The sequence below is a fragment of the Pelodiscus sinensis genome, chromosome 1, assembly GCF_049634645.1.
Source record: "Pelodiscus sinensis isolate JC-2024 chromosome 1, ASM4963464v1, whole genome shotgun sequence".
Classification (NCBI taxonomy): Eukaryota; Metazoa; Chordata; order Testudines; family Trionychidae; genus Pelodiscus; species Pelodiscus sinensis.
This window is the reverse complement of record NC_134711.1, coordinates 21,328,689-21,344,511: the sequence shown is the minus strand read 5'-3', so window position 1 is coordinate 21,344,511 and position 15,823 is coordinate 21,328,689. Positions and strand designations below refer to the sequence as shown.

The window sequence follows — 15,823 nt, the reverse complement described above, 5'->3', positions numbered from 1 at the left end:
TTAATCTAGTTTTCTAATTCCTTTCATTTAAATTTTGTGGATAGTTTTATTTTCATGTGTGTTCTTTCCTTTTAGCAACTGAAAAGATAACTACCTTTTCTGTAACTGGTGATATTTGAGATGTGCTGTTCATGTCTATTCCATATTAGGCATGTGCTCACCACATTTACCAGTGCCTGAAGCTTTTTCCTAAGCAGTATCAGCTCTGGCACCCTCTGGTATAAGAGAGTTGACGATACACCCCCGCCCCTCAGTTCTTTCTTGCCGGAAATGCCAACAGTGGGGAAGGCCATGGAATGGACACGAGGAACACATCTTAAAGAACAAGAGTTAGGGGAAAAGGTAACTGTCTTTTCTTCTTTGAGTGCTTGCTCAACTCCATTCTGTATTAGGTGACTCCAAACAATACCAATGGAGGCAGGTAGGAATTCACAGATGTATAGATTGCAGTACAGCTACCAAACCAATTATATAATGTCCTATGAATGTCACAGCCCAACAAATATCCTAGATAGGGAGGTATACGAAGACCATTAAGGATGCCTGAGCACTGGTCAAATAGGCTCTGACAATTGGCAGCAGCAGGACACCTACCATTTCACAAGGAGTAACGGTAACTCATTTCACAAGGAGTAACGGTAGTTCGAACTAGGAAGCCTAGTTCGAACTACCTAGTTCGTGCCCCGTGTAGCCGCGCTGCACGGGGTTCGAACCAGCGGGGTTTTAAAAATGGCGGCTCCCTGCTTATGCAAATGAAGCCCGGAAAATTCAAATCCCGGGCTTCATTTGCAAGTGCAGTATGCCTACATTACCCCACTAGTTCGAACTAGCGGGGTAGTGTAGACATACCCACCGTGAGCATTATTTCTCATTAGGGAGGTGTAACTGGAAGGACGTGAGGGAGGAATGAGGCACAAGCCCCCAGTGGGGCAGACCAGGGAGGCTCTTAGTGCTTCTCAGGGTAGAAGCTATCCCACAGGGCCTCCTGGATACTGACAGCCCCCCAATGGACCTCCTGGATGGCAGCCTGCAGAAAGTGCAGCCAGGCTCATGGCAACGCGTCCATGAGAAGCACCAGAGTGCCCACAGGCAGCTCTGGCTCCATGTTGCAGAGTTCTGTGGTGTCCCGAGTAAGGGCAACCAGAGCACGCAAAGACAAAATGCTTTGCTGTCCCTCATCAAGATAGGCAAGCAAGCAGGGAAAGCTGAGAACCGGCTGTCCGGGGGAAGGGGAGTGTCCCTTCATGCACAGGCCTCAGATAGCCACAGGCAGCAGCCACACAAAGTAACTCCTGACCTGATGCCCTGCCAGACCTGGTTCCAGCCAGCCTTAAATGCGATTCAGCGTCCACTCAGTGTGGATGCACTATTTCAAAATAGTAAAACGCTATTTTGAAATGCATTTTGTGTGTAAACACGTTATTTCGAAATAACTTATTTTAAATTAACTATTTCGAAATAAGATATTTCAAAATAACGGTGCCGTGTAGACATACCCTGTCAGTCTTCCCCAGACCTCCATTCACAGAGGTGAATGTGGCTATCAAATTGATATGAGTCGTAGTGGTGAGTGAAGTATCTAAAACATGTTCCTGTGATCCCCTGAAGCTGCTTGTCTTGTGGTACTAGATGAAGGTATGAAATATGCACATAAAAAGCCTAGCTCATCTTTTGTTTAAAATGTTTATTTTTGCACTGGGTTATGCATTTTGATAGCTTCAGTGTCTACAATGTTTCATTCATATCCTGAACTTCCTATTGCTCTGTGTTCCCTTGAAATATTGCTTCAGTGAACACCTGATATGCTAAGTGGTATAATTTATCACTGTCAGGCATGTGGAATTTTGGACACGCTATCCCCAGCATAATCTCAATTTTTACATGACTCCTCTTACTTGAAGAAGAGAATTTACAATCTCTGTGCCCTTAAAACACAGGCCAATAATCTTTCAGTGATAAGTTCTTTACATGGCAGGTCAACCCCCCACCAACTGCAGAGTGTTTTGCCTGTACTGGCCCAGCTACAATTCAGACTTTCACGGGTTGGGGTCAGAATTCAGGAAACGTGGGCAGAGGAGGAGCACCCCTCTTTAAAGTCACAGTAGGGCCTCTTTCAGAAGGGGCTTCCTGAACAAAACTACCCAGCAAGGACTGAAGAACCTGGTGTACTCAGAGGTAATCTTTTTCAGATCTAGGGGCCTAATCTCCCCCCTCCCTTCCTCCGCCCCCCCCAAAAAAGAATGTATCAAATTTAAGCACATGAGTATTGCCATTGAGGTGAAGGGAGTACCCGATTAAAGCTAAGCATGCGTTGACAGAAGCAGCATGAGATTTTCAGATAAACGATGGTTCCTTCCTCAAGTTTATCTGGAGTACAGGGCTGAATGTATATCATCAAGGTGTGGGGTTTACTTATGCTGTTCCATTGAAAAGATGCATCCCGTTTCCAATCACAGTCAGGCTTGGAGGTCAGCCTGATCTCTCTTTGGAAGGAGTTCCACGGCCACAGCCTGTTGTTGAGAACATCCTGCCTCCAGTCTGTGGTTTTATGGATGAATTCCCTGCCTTAGCCACAGAAGAACTCCACCATCTCCAGGTATTTATACCACACTAATCACTGTGGCATCTAGACATGTGATCTCCATATCAAGGCTTGCCAGTCATTCATCCAGTCACCCCGTGCTGTAGACTTCTGCCACAGTAATAGCTCCAGATGCTACAGCTGCAGAATTCTCACGGCAAGTTTTTGTTCCAAAAAAGAGTGCACTAATACTTCCTCTCATCCTTCCATAGTGCACTTCACATGGGTAATGCTGAACAGCAGGATATAGATTGCTTTTTCAACACCCCTTGAAACTACTTTAATTAGAATCCATAAAAAGGACTAAAGTAGCAATTTAACTAAATAATGCATGCCACTCATCAAAAAAATATGAGTTGTCTAAAAATGATTAGAACTAAAGCTTTCACTTCTTTATTATCTGAAAAGTTACTTAGCTACCCATAAGGAGTCTTCCCATACAGGCCTATATGCATTGTATTTCCACGGAGAGTTAGAGAAGTATGTTGCATGGTGGTGCTCTAGCACATCTTATATTGCTCTGCTGTAATCTGCCAAATGACTTAAAGATGATCTTGATTAATTCATGTCCTGTCAGTCCTGCAAGGTGCTCAGTGCTCTCAACTCTCATTTAAGTTAGAGGCAGCCAAGGGCATACGCTACAGGAAGCTCTCACCATTTGTGGTGTCACTATCCATGGTTCCACATATTCACAGTGCACTGCACCACACCAGCCCAAGCACATGATGTAGCATGAGGACGCTTTTTCAGGGCACTCTAGTAACAGAGCCTAAAAGTTAAAAAGGAAATGATGCAGTATCGGGAAATTTTAGATGACGTGTTTATTGCATTATTACATGTAAATATTTATCTATTGCATCATTACATCATTTATATGGAAAACGTGGTTGTTTTGTGTTGGGAACATCCCCCGCTCCCAGTAGTCACACAATGGTATCAATAACATATCCCCCATGAATGGCAAGGATTTCCTGTACGTTGTAAGCACTGTTCTGTACATTGCTTGAGCAGCCCCCTATTTTCTGGGTTTCTACTAACCCAAAAGTAATGGTTGTAGGATCCATGCTATTTTTCTTATTATTATATACATATCAGTTGATCCAGCTAGCTGAGTGCTAACAGCCACATTTAGAAGCAGACTAAAAAAGTTCTTCTTCCCCTGATTTAAACCATTTCCTTATAGTGGCTAACATTATTTAAAGTATCTGAATTGATGCTAAAACAAAGGGGGTTGTATAATAAACACCATAAGGCCAGATCCTCAGCTTGTGTAAATCATCACAGCCCCATTGGCACTTCACCAGTTTGCACCAGCTGGTGAGCTCATCCCAAATGATCAGAATCATGCTGCATCACAGAAGAGGGAGCAGAGAAAGACTAAACTACAGAGAACTGAACTGCAGATAAATAATTTCGTGGAGGGATGCTGGTGATGGTGTAACTGAGTCGTGGGCAACCTGAGGCTTGTGGGCCAACGTGACCCATCAGGGTTCTATGTGTGGCTTACGAGACATTTTTTTATTGTTGCCCATGTGTAGGGTTGCCATATTCTGCTGGTTTCTGTCATAGTTTTTTTCCTACCGGTATTATTAAAGCGACATGCACATAAAGCAAGGGCACATGAAGTGAGGTGCATGGTATTGCATACAACATTGACTATGAGAGTCATGTGCACCCTCTGCATCCAATCGAAACATTGCAGTTACCAAAACTTCCTTATCCCAGGGAGACCATCCTGGTTATGACAAGCTTGTGGCCCACCGAGATGATGGAGGGACACTCATGCGGCCTATTCACTAGCCTAGGTTGCCCATTGCTAGCATAACCCATGATGCAGGTCATATACAAAAAATGACAGGAACTCAGAAATAATGGGTCTACTAACACTAAAGTATTCCTTTCTGGGGCCAATCATCCCCTCCGACTTCCATGAGCAAAGGGTACATTGAATTATCATTTGGGTGAAGCAAGGGAATGCAGATCTTATCCACAGTATTGTTGTCATGATAATCTCACAGAAGATCTTTGGGATTCCACTACACAGGACAGGATTGAGATAACGCCTGCTCTGCCCATCATTGTGTCTCTTCCCACTCAAACTAGTGGAACTTGTGGGTAGGTGAATATTCACCCTGAAGCTGTCAGTAGTTTTGCTATTGGGAGACCACAGGGAGTTGGAATCTATTCTGAAGTCCCATAATCTTGATACATGTGGCCCTGTAACCTGACAAAAGCTAAACATTTAGGCTATGTCTACACTGCAGGCTTCTTGCACAAGAACTGTTTTACGGAAGAGCTCCTGTGCAAAAAATCTTCCACAAGAGCGCGTCCACACTGCTATGTGCTTTTGCGTAAGAGATGTGCTTTTGCGCAAGAGCATCCAAGGCAGTGTGGATGCTCGCTTGCGCAAGAAGGCTCTGATGGCCATTTTAACCATAGCAGCTTCTTGCACAAGAAATGAATGTTGTCTGTCTACACTGCCCTCTTGTGAAAGAGCTCTTGTGGCAGAGGGCTTATTCCTCATAGAGAGAGGAATAACTTTTCTGGAAGAAGCCATGTTTTCTGATGCCATACTGTAAATTACTTGCGCAAGAACATGTGTGCAGTGTAGACAGCCAGCAAGTTTTTGCGCAAGAAGCATGCAATGTAGACATAGCCTTACAGTTTGAACCCACGCAAACACTGCATGGTTGGGAGAACAAAACCAATTGCCCAAAGAAAGAATTCTGAAGAACATATGAAATAAATCAAGTTAATTAAGATTAATTTCATGTGAGATTAATCTCTTAATGTGAGATTAAACTGCAGATAGATGCACTGATGTTTATGTTTTTTTAACTTTGAATTGGCAGAGCCTGCCTACTTTAATCCAGGGTCTAGAAGGAAGCAATTTCTAAAAACAACCATTCTTCTATTATAATTATTATACCCTATAGCATCTAATTATTATACAATTATTCCACTTTTTTCTTTATATTATTAATATCTTATTATAAAATAAAAGGACCTTCTAGCAATCTTTTCAACTTTTGTATAGAACTCTGTTCTTTTGCTGCCAAATATTGAAATTTGTACCCACAAGTCTAGAGGATCTCCCAACAATGAATTGGAAAAATCATTACAAAGATGATGACTTCAATCTTGTACTCCTTAATCAGACATAGCTCCCCATATCAATTAGAGTTTTGCCTGAATGTTACTTAAAGGACTGTGTTCACTATATATTACATTTAATTTTGTGTTTCTGTGTGTTTGTGTGTGTGTGTGTGTTTGTTATATATAAACATATATAAAGAAACAAGGGATAAAAAGAGAAAGTTTCATCATCTTAAAACAAAATTTAAAAAAACCACATATTATTCTGCCAGCTCAGCCATGTCCCACCATTTTGAAAAAGTGTCATTTTAATGACAAAACTTGGTTAAGGTTCCCTGCAAGAGTAGTTTTTTCAATTTCATTCTGAGGGTCTATAAAATATGTAAACTAAAACTGGTAACATTGTTTGTTAGAGTTCAGAGAATCTGGAATCAGTGCATATGGATTTTAACTCCATACTTACCCACAGGATAGGAACCCTGTTGTCTGCAAGCAAAATTTAAGTTTTGGTTCCTGACAATAATATCTGTCATAGGGTATGTCTACACAGCAGTGTTATTTTGGAATAACTGATGTTACTCCGAAATAACAAAGAGCGCGTCTACGCTGCAAGCCATTATTTCGAAATAACGGCAAGCTAGAGGACTTCTTACTCCAACTCCTGTAACCCTCATTTTACAAGGAGTAAAGGAAGTCGAAGGAAGAGTGTTCTTCCTTTGACTTCCTATTGAGTAGGCAGCGCCAAAAGCCGAATTAAGCTATTGAAACTTAAGCCATGCAATTGACACAGCTGATGTTGCATAACTTAATTTGAATTTTGCCCTGTTGTGTAGACATACCCATAAACTTCAAAAAGCCGTAACAATATAAATTTACATGGCACACATTCCATGAGTAATAAATAAGCCTGTACATTTGTATTGAGAAAAAGGCAAGGAAGTACACACTATTTTAAGCTCACCAACTTGTTTCTCCTGTGAAAGCACTCAGCAGTTACATGATGTTTATTTATAATCACAGTATTAGCAGTAGGACTTGCCATACTTAATATTCACCCTTTGGAAAAAGAAAAAGATAGTACAAACATCTTCAGCAGAGTCACTGCTGAAAATATTAATTCAACCACAGTGATGCAAATCCTAAAATCTCATTTGAGGGGGCAGTGAACTCCCACAAACAAAAGAGTCTCTACATCAGGGGAGAAGAGAGGCAGGATTGTGTGGACCAGCAGAGTGGGTGAACACCTCCAGGGAACTGAAGGTCATTGCTATACCTTAGGGTACCTGGGAATGGCTACAAAGTTGTAGCTAGAGAATGTTTTCACTCTGCTCCTCACTCCCAAAGAGACACCTGGTAGCAGTGACTCAGTCTGGGAGCTGAAAAGAATGAACAAAGAAGGAAGGAAGAGAAAGTTTTGTTACTATGGTCCATACTAGAGAGGCTTGAAAGTAATCCCACACTGTGTTCTGAACATTCATTAACACTCCCTCAGCATCTGTCTCAGGTGTTTCTAGTCCACCCATCACTTTAGTGTCTTAGTACCAGCATATTTATCCATCCCACTGAACACATGTATGGCAGTACATATGGTGCAAACCATTATATACTGATCCCAAAACTTAGGGTCTGGTCTTGAGAGACTAATTTTCCACTGGAGTCAATGGAAAAAAAAGATGCTCAGCACCTCTCAGCAGATCTCAGCAGCTGGCACAAATAGACTCACTGCAACAAAGACAATGAAGTCAATGGGAGTTTTGCCATTGACTTCACTGGAGCTGGGATTTCACCCATTGTGTTAGGTTTAACTTTGGATTGCTTTGTATTTACACTGCAACTGGTGGGTTTTGTCTGTTTGCATTTTTAGCTGTTTTTTGTTTAAAATGTAACTCTGTACCCCAGACAGCTCCCATTTCATGCCAGACTTCAAAGGTGCTTGAAAGTAGGCTGATTTTCCCAATACGAGGGAGAAATATCCCTTTTTCTTTAAAAAAGGTGATTATGCAAATACACTGTATGGTGATTTACAAACAGAAATTATTTACCCAACAAGCTGTTATGGTCAATTATATTAATCCATATTTAGCTACTTTCCAAAGAGTGTTTATGAACCCATTTGACCACAATGATTCCAGTCTGTTGTGTGTCTAAGTACAATGGGATCAGCTGGGACTTTGACTTACAAGCCATTTAATGTGTCCATGGATATTTTCTGCTTTTTTCCCTCTTGAGCTGAATTTGGATTAGAAAAATTAGTCAGAATTTAAGTAGCATTAAACTCTCATGTATAATATTGCCATCTCTGCACCAGGATTTGGAATTTCTCCCCAGCCTCCTTCTATGACTAGGCTGTTCTAAATGAGTCAAAGATATTTTTCCTTGTCTGCTGAATACACAGTGGTCTGATCCCAGAGGGAGGCTGCCCACAGAACCAGGAGTTGTACTTGCTGGAGTTCCACTTGCAGGCCATCACAAGGCTGTGCCCCAACTAAATATGCCATTGTTTCCTACAGGTAACTTTCAGACATTTAGCATTGAAAATCAAATAGTATTTGGAACCTCCTTCCTTCTTTGTGTAAGGGTATGTCTACACTACCCCGCTAGTTCGAACTAGCGGGGTAATGTATGCATACCAAACGTGCTAATGAAGCCCGGGATTTGAATTTCCCGGGCTTCATTAGCATAAAGCCGGCTCCGCCATTTTAAAAAGCCGGCTAGTGCGAACCTCGTGCCGCGCGGCTACACGCGGCACGGGCTAGATAGTTCGAACTACGTAGCCATTCCAATCTATCTGTACACCTCGTTCCACGAGGCGTACAGATAGTTCAGAACAACTACGTAGTTCGAACTATCTAGCCCGTGCCGCGTGTAGCCGCGCGGCACAGGGTTCGCACTAGCCGGCTTTTTAAAATGGCGGAGCCGGCTTTATGCTAATGAAGCCCGGGAAATTCAAATCCCGGGCTTCATTAGCACGTTCGGTATGCATACATTACCCCGCTAGTTCGAACTAGCGGGGTAGTGTAGACATACCCTAACATACTAATATGGCGCTTCTAATGTGAGCACCTCACGAGCTTTAATATTTCTCCTCACAGGACTCAGGTTTAGAAGTGCTATTATTCCCACGTTACAGATGGAGTACTGAGACTCAGAAGGCTAAGAGATTTGTCCAAGGCTCACAAAGGAAGTCTGCAGCAGAGCAGGTAAGCAAACTCATGTTTCCCTTTCCCATGTGAGGGATCCAACCCTAAACTATCCTTCTTTCTTCCTAAACATAAGTAATTATCAAACATTAGGGGCCAGAGCTCCAAAAAGGATTGAAACCTGATTTTCCAGACTCATAGCAAGAAATCATACAGAACTTGAAGAGCTTATGCATTTGCTTGGATTCATATACACAAGAGCAAGACTCATGTGATACTGTATTCATGAACTTCTGCTTCCATCCATGAAATTTTTAAAATGGCTAAATGCCTAAATGTCTTTTTGCCGAGATGCACATTTTTAATGCCAAGTCATAAACCCTTGGAAATAAGTTTATTGTGGAAATGCTAGCAGAATCTAAAGTAGCTCTGAAATAAGTGGCAGTCCTGTAACAGTCTTCCCAAATAGCTCTTCTGTGATAGTTGGTCACAACAGACCAAAAACAGAATTACTGTTATCTTCAGTAGCACACCCAATACTCACTGCTCAAATCTCTCATCACAAAGGACATTTGTACACTGTGCTGCTCAATGACACATTTAGCTTATACAATTTTTTAAACACGTTGGCTGCGTCTAGACTGGCAAGTTTTTCCGCAAAAGCAACTGTTAAAAGCATTTGCGGAAAATCATGCCAGTCTAGACGTAGCCCGTATGTATTTCTATCATTGTGTCCCCACTTTGGTCAGTTTCCCCTATTTACATTACCATTTATATTCTTCAAGGAATAAAAGTTTTATCATATCCTATTACATCACTCTCTGTAGGGACCAGAATCCCACTTAGAAGTGATCAATAGGAGATTTTTCAGAGGAAACAACCATACTTCCAGGTACTACTGCAGTCCACCAGCTGGAGTAGTGGTGGTGATTGTAGGCTCAGCGCTCCATCACCCACTGAAAAATATAGGGGTGCTCATCTGCACCCACAAGCCACAGCATGGATAGTGGGTATAAGAGGCTTGGGGTGGCCAGCCCTAAATCCTGTTCTAGCTTGCATTCTGTCCTCTCTGAGCATAACTGCAAGTTTAACTACTGTATCTAACCGTATTTCATTTCAGTATTTTCATTCAGCAGGTGGAGGTATGGAACAGTTGTCCTAGAAGAATTAAAAATATAAGGTGTTAAATAATACTGAATTTGTTTGGTGGGCTCCACACTGCCAATTTGATGTAGTGAGACAATTTACCACTTTTTAAACATTAAAAACGGGAAACTGCAGAAGGGGAAATGGAAGTAAAGAGGTTACAGGTGCAGCCCAACTCTTACTGAAATGTATAGAAAGATTCCCACTGATTTTGATGGGAGTTGGGGTAGGTCGGCATGCTCAAACTCACAAATAGCAAGTCAGCAGCAGGGTTAAAACGAATGCAAACCCAGGCTATGTCTACACTGCAGCACTATTTTGGGATACCAGAGGTATCCCAAAATAGCTATTCCACATCTTTTGAGCGCACCCGTTATTTCAAAATATAATGGGCTCACTATTCCGACGTACTTGTAAACCTCATTCCACAAAGAGTAAGGGACATTTCAGAATAGCGATTTATTTCAAGATAAGTGCTGCGTAGACAGCTCCAAATTTCAAAATAAGCTACACAATTTGCGTAGCTCTAATTGCATAGCTTATTTAAAGCTCCAGGTGCAATGTAGATGCACCCCCAGTGTGCAGCTCTTCCCTCTCAGCCACACTTGTCAGCAATTCAATGGAGAGGTACCTGCTTCATAGGCACCAGCATACGGGGAGTTTGCAGTATATACTTCTAGGCCAGCCAGTCAGCAGTATACAAACACTGATTACATAATGTAACACTCACTAATTTTAGAAAGAAACTTAGAGGGTGCTAAGGTTAACTGAATTTCATTCAACTTCATCTACTTCATTCATCTCTTTCTATAACTAAAACATCATCAGGCTTAAATGTGGACACAAATAAATGTTATGCAATCCTTTTTGTTTTGATTTATTTTAAATCTACAAAGCCATATAATGTTTTGATATGAATAAATCAGTTACAGTGAGTTAAAATGTATGTAACAGGTGCCAATAGTGTATATTGACATTTCACTGAAATGCTATCTAACCCCCTTACAAGTACACATACACACCCCACACAAAGGAGCTTAATGTGGGTGCAGTGCAGTAGGGTTAGATCCTGAGTAGATTATTTTTATTACTGAGACATCTGTCCTAAAATGGACTTATAACTCGATTAGGATAGGCCTTTTTAATTTACGATAATCATCTGTAAGGGAGGATGTTAATTTTTCAAAAAAAATTGCTTTCAATGACATTTAACTATTAAGCAGATTCCTGGCACACTGGGAGTAGGAGAAATGAAAAATATGGAACAGTTTTGCTTTCATATCACTTGTTATCACCATTTTAACATCTAACTTTAAACCAAAAATAAACCACTCTAATGAAAGTTAGAAATTAGAAACACGTGAGCCTTCCAAACTGAAAACATTTGAAATATTTCATAAGAAAAACAGATGCAATACACATCCTGATTCTAGTAAACAAATCTCAGTTATACTTGAGAGTTCACTCCAACAGGGATGTAACTGCTGTTGAAACCAGTATAAATGGAGAGTGCTCAGCATCACACAGAATTGGTCCTATGACCATTTAAAAAAATTATTTTACAAACAGTAATCACTAAAGAAGTAGCTTTATTGTCTTGTGAGGGAACATTGTAGCTCTAAGTGAATGGCAACACTATACAAATTATAAGTATTATATATATATCTGCAGCTCTTAGAAGCCCTAGTTGAGATCTGAGCCCCATCATGTTAGGTGCTGTACAAGAAGACAGGCCCTGATTGATAGTTTACAAACTAGAAAGGAGGTATCATGTATATAGGCTACATGACATCTTTTAAAACAATTTTGTCAAGCTGTGTTACTCACAGCCCACCATCAGCCAAAGGGAACTGTTGCATGCAAAGGACAGAGAAAAAATTGTGACTAAAATTCATCAGTAGTTTCCAGTCAAACTTTCAGACTTTCCTTTTAGTATGGAAAGTTGTATGTAGCCTGAAACAATATTTTGCCCTCATAGTATGTTCAACAGAAAAGTTCCTGAAATTGTAAGTCTCAAGTCCTGCTATCCCACATATTTTCCTGTAAAAGAAGAGAACTACATTCCAGAGCCATGACACATTATAAACCTCTGTATTGGGCAATACAGACTAAAAATGCAGGAGAACTCACAGTTGCAGAAAATGAGAACATTCAGAACTGCTTGTATCCATAATTCTTTGTGCTATCTAGGAAAAAATGGCTGCATAAACAGTAATTACAATTTTGGAGTAAGAACTTAATTACTAGCTATCGCTTTCTTATTTGCACATTGTGATATGCCTGTAAACCCATGCACCAATGCATTAAATATGGCAATGGTCTCTTCCATTGCAAAGTTGCACAAAGCAGCTACCCCAGAGTCTGTCCAGAGAATATCTTTTGTGCAATTTTCAAGAACTTTGTTTACATCAAAAAAATCCAACTGAGGCAAACATACTGTAAATTGCATGAGTCGATTGTAATCCTTTCTCCAGTGATGTACTACTATCAGGAGTCAGGTTTTGGCCCTGAACTATTTATTTACAAAATTCAAATGATTATATCAGTCATGGATCAAGGCTAATTCAACATGCTGGCCAGTTCCCCAGTTCCTGCAGGACCACATTAGATTATGAATTGTCTAAAGCTTCATTTAGTAATGGTCTGTTCATAAATGATCTGAAGCATGTGAAAGAATTAATAATACATTTAGCTGCCAATAACAAAGACTCTGGCTAATTCTGCGCCTGGCCTTAAAACCACAGAACAAATCTCAAGTGGTAACTAGAGGTGCAGTCTCATATCAGGTAGCAGCCACAGGACATGGAAGATGAAGCTGATTACAACTGTGCCATTTCTCAGAGGGAAAATTATTGTTGAGTGTTTGAATCCTTCCAATCGACAGTAAAATGCAAAAATGTTAATGAATCACCATGTAATCGCCATTAATATTTTCAAAACAAATTCTGCATCTTAAACAGCATTTTAACAACATGCCTTATAAGGCCTGTGCTGCTTCTTAAATGAAGGGTCCAACATTAGACTCCCTTTGACTGTTATGCTGTTTCCACCTAATACATGACAAATTAGGTTTAATGCATTCTAGTTCATCCCTGAGTAGGGTTACCAGATAGTCATAAAAAAAATACCAGACACGCTTCATGGGGGGAGGGAGGGGAGAGACCAGCTGGAAGGGGAGCGGTGCTGGCCGGGAGGAGGGGGGAGGCCGGGAAACAATGCTAAGGGGAGCGGGGGGAGCGGGGCTGGCCAGAGGAGATGGGGGGGGGGGGGAACGGGAAGCAGTGCTGGTCGGACGGAATGGGGCTGGCTGCGGAATATTGGGGTGGGGAGTGGTGGGAGCGGAGCTGGCCGGGGGAGCTCAGGAGGAGGAAGAGGGGAGAACTGGCCACTGGAAGCAGGGCTGGTGGGGGGTGCAGCAGGGCTGGACAGGGAAGATCCGGAGCAGGAAACGGCCAGCGGGAGGCAGAGCTGGAGGCGGGGGGAGGGACTGACCAGGGAAGATCGTGAGGACAAGTCGGGGAGAATCAACCAACCAGCCAGCTAGGAGGGGTCGGGGGAGCGAATCAGCCGGCGGGGAGCAGGACTGACCCGGGCTGTGCAGATCTCAGGGTGCTCCAATCCCGCGCGAGTCAGTCCGGCTGCAGCTCCACCACGTACTTGACCAGCGCGCAAGAGCATGGACCGGGCTGCCCCTCCTTCTCCTCACACGCAGCTAGGGTTTCCAGCGCCAATTGCGGCCCACCTCCCAGTCACTTCCCCCGCCCCCGCCAGGCTTCCGTCTGGCGCCCAGCCGGAAAACCAGGAAATATCGGACATTGCATATGTCCGGTATTTTCTGGATTTTTTTTTACCAGACAGAGGACCCAAAAACTGGACTGTCCGGTTGAATACCGGACACCTGGCAACCCTATCTCTGAGACTCAAGAGAACAAACACCTACTATGGAAAATGTAGCAGAAAACCTTTTTGTATGTTTAAAACAGTGGGATGGATGGTCCCAAGCATCTAAATTAAGTCCCTTCATCAATGTGTATTTAAAATACCAGTTGCTGGAGGAAGCAATTTGAATTTGGATAATCCGAGTGAATATTATTTTTGACGTAATTGCAGTAGTACCCAAAGGCCTCAAATAGGATCAGGGCCTCATTTTGCTAAGCAATCCACAACCACAGAAGAGAGTCCCAGCTCTGAAGAGCTCAAAATCTTTGGCAACAGTCAAGGGCAAGGAAAAGGCACACAATATACAAGCAGAGTGACTCAGGTGTTGCTGGGCCTAAGACTTGTTAGCCCCATTTTTTCCTTTATATGTTTATGGCAGGGGTACTGAGTTACAAGGGTGGAAACAAGGAAGGAAAAGGTAACCATGACAATGGGGGGAGGGACAGAAAAGCAGAGGTGGGAGGGAAAGGAGCCATTGGAGGGAAAGTCAGCAAGGCAGGGGATGGGGGGAGAATTGGACCAACAACCAATCAGCATGAAGGTATATGAAGGGGCTCGTATGAGACTGGCTCTCACATTCCTTGCTCACATTCCTTGCATTATTACTGCTGCTTGGGAGGCTAGAAGCTCCTGTTCTTTTCCCACAGAACGTGACACTGTGACCAGGGGTTGGGGAAAGATCCACTGGGGCCTGATTCCTTGAGGGATTGTGCCAACTACTAGATCTCAAGTACTTATGCTGTGGCCAGGAGGTGAGCGGGATCTCCCCTGGCAGGGCTGTCACTCTGGGATTAACCTTTGTCATGATCCTGAGAGATGGCCAGAAGCCTGGGGACTAAGAGGTTAACTATACCTAACCCAGGTAGAGTTGGACAATAGGAATGCAGTAGGAATTTCAAACTGGGACAAAGGAATTTTTGGTTTCTCCCTCCTTTGTCTCTGGGCAGTTTCTCTCCAGCTACTGAGGGAGACAGACAGAATGACTCCCTCCAAGAAAAGACTCTTCACTCTCCTGTAAGTAGGGTAACGTTTAGATAAATCCATTAGGTTTTAGTGTTTTATGGTGTGGGAAATGGGATCTGATGTCTGTGCATTTAAAAATGGATTTTTCTCTCTTTTGCAACTAAGTTTTGGCCCATAGTGAAGTTCCCCATGAATATATTACTTTGTGACTTTTCTATCTAGTCATTATGCTTGCAACAGAAATATTGTGGTGGTGATAAAAGTTCTTTCTTCTTCTTTTTATTAACCTGGTATTAGTTCATTTTTGAGTGTCCTGGTTTTTACTTTAGGGGTGAGATTTCCCAAGTGATCTCTCCCCTGGTTTTCTTATCATTACTTGGGTAGTGGCAGCGGAGTTTTTATCCCCAAAATCTAGGTTAAGATTTTGGGGGGAAGTTTTATACCAAAGCCTGGAAAGGTAAGGTTTTGGAGTACTTTTGTGGGCCCCCACTTCTGCATTTATCATGCCAGAGTTGAGAAGGAGCCTTGACAACCTTTAAGGCCCTGCTAGCCCAGTTTATACTAGGAGTGACTGTCTTCAACTTCCACAACGTCACTGGGAGTCTAAGTGGTTCAGCACATCCCAGAACACATGCAGTCCCTTGTGAGACCTGGTCATAAAGAAGCAGAGCCTGAGTTATAGGCAGGCTGAGCACATGCAGCAACAAGTCCATGAATGCTGAGGCATGCTTATCACCTCTGAAAATCTGGTCCACATGTTATACAGTTTTTTAGGCCTTATCTCAACAATCCTAGTTAATTCTTTCAGCACAATGGACTCTGCACATGGATCTAGCAGGGACTGTCGGGGAATACACTTTATTTGTTCCTAAATAGAACAAACTGTACTCATTTGAATAATCCTTAATACCAAGACGCATGGCAGTACCAGCTGCGGCAAGCACTGTAAATGCTGCTG

The 15,823-nt window shown here is 42.3% G+C and overlaps 1 protein-coding gene across 16 annotated transcripts in view; it reads right to left on the bottom strand.

Moving 5' to 3' along the window:
• The window catches only part of MAGI2 (membrane associated guanylate kinase, WW and PDZ domain containing 2), a 1,141,222-nt gene that overhangs the window by 1,075,473 nt on the left and 49,926 nt on the right, over positions 1–15,823 (bottom strand). The window lies entirely within an intron of this gene.